Below are 4,416 nucleotides of genomic sequence, written 5' to 3'. Positions count from 1 at the left end.
TTGCAGGGCCCCAGTTAAAACGTTACATGCTTTATTTTGACAAAGTTACCCCATTGATGAATAACTTTGACCACCGCATTAATTCCATAAAATCTTGGATTTTTTCCTTAGATCCCCAATATATTTTCAAAATATATTTGGGATCTAAGAGAAAAAAATAGTTAATTTTGCTTTATTTTATGCAATTATAAAAAAAAAGAAGATATAGTTGCAAGAAAAGTTCAAAATAATTACCTGTTTAAATCAGTCCATAAACGACGTTACGCATCTAGAGGAGGGGTCCAAACTTATGTGACAATCTGCGAAAAGGAAAGGGGAGGGGTTGGAGAAGTGTGATGGCGCACAAAAATTTATAATAACTTAAGTAGCCGTAGCGCAGTGGTTGGAGCGCTTGCCTTAGAAACTAGAGATTCGTGGTTCAACGCCACCTCTGAGCAAGTTTTATAACATAAATAAGTGCCAAAGTCCCTCATTTTTAGTTTACTGCTAAGATATATTGTAAGTGCCACTGATTATCATTTTACAAAAGATGGGAGCGATGCTACTGCTCATAGTGTCTTAAATGCGCACTAAACTTGTTATGCAATCATAAGGGTGTGAGTACCTAGGTGCAATAGCAACAGCTGCAGGCTCAAGTCACCGTCACGTGTGGTACACGGCTGTGTTGTAGTTTAGGCTTTTATTATTATTATTATTATTATTATTATTATTTAATTTTTGTTATTATTTACTTTTATTATTATTATTATTAGAATTTAAACTTAATAAATTTAACGGTTTAAAAAAAAAGAGGTTCTATTGCCCTCTGAAATATTTTATTTTCGGCACAAAACACGTATAATATGCATATGTATACATATATATATATATATATATATATATATATATATATATATATATATATATATATATATATAAATAAATATATATATATATATATATATATATATATATATTTATTTTTTATTTATTTAACTTTTGATTCGCTGATTAAACAATATTACAATTTTTCATATAAAATAAATAACATCGTAAACATAAAAAACCTTTGTAAAAAACGTTTTTAATCTTTTTAATTTATAATATATATATATACTGTTATAATCAGTCAGGGACTCAAAGAAGGTAAGAATGATGCGTTTATTATCACAATCTTTTCATAGAGCCCCTTTAGTCACTATTGAAATAAAAATAAAAAAACACTTTAATTTTTAAAGAAAAATAAAAAATTTAATAAAATTAAAACACATAAGAAGAAAAAAATAAAAAATAAATAAAAAGAAAAAATACAAAAAAATCTGAAAACAAATATTGTAAACTATAATATATATGTCAGGAGTTAGGGAGATGCATTTTAGTTTGTTGTTAAAACGATGAAATGCTTTTTAGGTCTTTAATATTTTTATTTTGGAAACGATTCCATATTGATGGACCTCGGTTTGTAATTAGAAAACTTGACTGCTGTGCTTTAATTTTTCCTAGTTGATAGTCGTTCCTGGTATTTGAACGCAGATTATATAATTCAGAAAATGATATAAGAAAGTTATCTGAAAAAACGCTTGGTAGAAGATTGGTTTTATATTTATACATAAAAATTAATATCTGTAATGTGTTAAGTTTCTCAATATCTAGAACCATCATGCTTTTCATCACTGGGGCCGGGTTTACTAACCTATTTAAATAATTAATTGCTTTGCATGCATGGTTTTGCAGACTTTGCAATTTTAGCAATTTGGTTTTATGGGTGCTGGCCCATACAATATTTGCGTACAAAAGCTGACTATGTACAAGATATATATATATATATATGTGTGTGTATATGTATGTACGCTTATACGCTTTTCCACAAGCAATAAAACAAAACACTTCTTACATTTTGGGCTAAAAGAACGTAATCTACTAATAAACCCTCAACCATAAATGTGCATAACAAAAATCTTCTGACTTCAAGTTTGCAGTTTGACAAAAAAGTGACCAATATTGTTACGGATGAATTAAAACCTGGACCTAGTACTACCCGCTCAAAACTATTGTGGACATTGCTATGCGTGGATTAGTATCTCATAAAAAACCAAATAGTGATGTATATAGAAGCATCAAAACGTTAGGCCAACTGGCTGAACAGTTGAAAATGGATGGCTTCACAATCAGTAAAAGTGAGTTTTACCTTCATATTTTACCAAAGCGCAGTTCATCTTTTAAAAGCCAGCGTTATGTATCAACGGTGCCAGTAAAATTAATTAGAGCTCAAAATGATTAGCGCGCTAAACATATTGAAGGTTTATTTTATACTGCTACAATAAGGCACTCGGAAGAGTTGGCGTCTATGTTAGGAACAAATGAAGCGTGTTTTTTGAGTCAAGATGATAAGTCTCGTGTTTCAATTGGGTTGACTGCTGACAAAAAGCAAAGTTCATTACTGATGCACGTCGAGTACAGAATCAGCTTCTGACCGTAATTTGGTGGTGGACACAAATTAATTCCATTGATGTATGCTAAAATCTCAATTCAGTCTAATGGTCTTGGAAACCGAGAAGCTGTAGAATATTTCGGACCAACCTATATACCAATCAGATCAAGAAAAAACTTAAAATCAACAGCATTTAGCCATGAACTTGGTTTTCAAAGGTTGTTTACACTCAAGGAGTTTGACATCATTACCAGAAGTAGGATTGATTGATTGATTAAAGCAATATTAGTTTTGACAGTCGATGGTGGCCCTGATGAGAACCCAAGATACCAAAAAGTAATAAAGGTTGCATTACACTACTTTATCTAGCATGATTTTGATGCTTTATTTCTTACTACAAACGCTCCAGGAAGAAGTGCATTTAATTGAGTGAAAAGAAAAATGGCACCATCTAGTAAGGAACTTGCTGGATTGTTATTACCACATGACCACTATGGTAGCCATCTGAATGAGAGTGGTGTTACAATCGATGACAATTTAGAGAAGACAAATTTTATGTTTGCAGGAACTACTCTTGCTGAAATTTGGTCAGGCTTGATTGTTGATAATTTTTTAACAGTGTCAGAGTACATTGAGCCCACAGAGTCTGAGTAACAAGAACAACACCTCTTGTCAAGGGATCAGAAATGGTATCATAGTCACATACGAACGAACCAATATCTTACGCAAATAGTAAAATGAAATAGCAATAAGTGCTGTTTAAAACCAAGAAGTTACTATTTCAGTGTGATCTTCTCCGTTGAAAGTTGCTCAAACAAACTAATGTCTTAAAATTCCAGAATGAACAACAGACCCAACATGCTATCAATTTTTATCTCTGTTTGTGGCACAAAGTTTAAAAGTTGACAACATCCTTCCCCGCTCTTTAAATCGGTATCAATTAATTCCAAATGACTTGCACTGTACATCAATGTAAAAAAATGTCACCAGTGCTTGCCCTCCCAGTTTATTCTATAAAAAAACATTTTTATTCTCCATGGGAAAATAACTTTTGCTGATTTTTTAATTTCAGCAATGTTTCAAGTTTTATTTGTTATAATTGGTTCAAATAAGCGTCAATTCCTATAAAGTATTTAAGTTTGTTATAAATATTTAAAATTGTATTTAATTGTTAAAATTAATTTAAGGTTCATTTTATTAAGTAACTATTAACTGCGAGAGTTACTTTATAGTAATAATATAAAAAAGTTTCAATTACTATTTTATTTAACTATAATAAACTACAATTAAACATATTAAAAGTGTTATATCTTTATGATTATAAAGTGCAATTTTATAAATCACTAATGAATAATTGATAATATTTAAGATAATAATACTTTCCTTAATTATCGCTGCCCATTTTATTTTTCCATTAGTTATACATACGCGACTATAATTTTAAAAAATATTTAATATTTAGTTAACTATCGGAATTCTAAAATTTATTACAAACAAATATGCTAAACTAAAATTATCCCTATTAAAAAGATTTGTAAAATACGGATACAAATAGTTTTTATAAAATACTATACTATGTGACTGTAAAACTGCCTTCTTGTACTGCCAGTATGTAACTGCCTGCTTACAAATACAAAAATTTAAAAATTGATTGTAAAAGTTCTTAACTTCCTAAGAAATGTACATAAGGAAAAACTAACTGCTGAAAATTATTTTTTGGAAAATCATTTTTAATTGAAAAAAAAAATCATTTTTTGGGTAGATTCCTTTTGGAAAACAACTTCATATGAAAAATTTATTTTTATATGAAAATTTATTTGAAGAAATAGTAACTGCTGCCTATCCTTCATTGGAAGACTTTGGTGTTTAATGAGGTTTTCGGTGAAAGACCCGATTTAATCATAAACCCGACATTTATAAAATATATTGTGCTACTGCGGAATCACATAAAATACTAAAACTAAACATATTAACACTAAAACTGAAAAAAGTAACACTTTATATTC

Source organism: Hydra vulgaris, chromosome 12 (genome assembly GCF_038396675.1).
Source record: "Hydra vulgaris chromosome 12, alternate assembly HydraT2T_AEP".
NCBI classification, from domain to species: Eukaryota; Metazoa; Cnidaria; class Hydrozoa; order Anthoathecata; family Hydridae; genus Hydra; species Hydra vulgaris.
The sequence above is the reverse complement of the archived record's forward strand: the minus strand, read 5'-3'. Positions refer to the sequence as shown.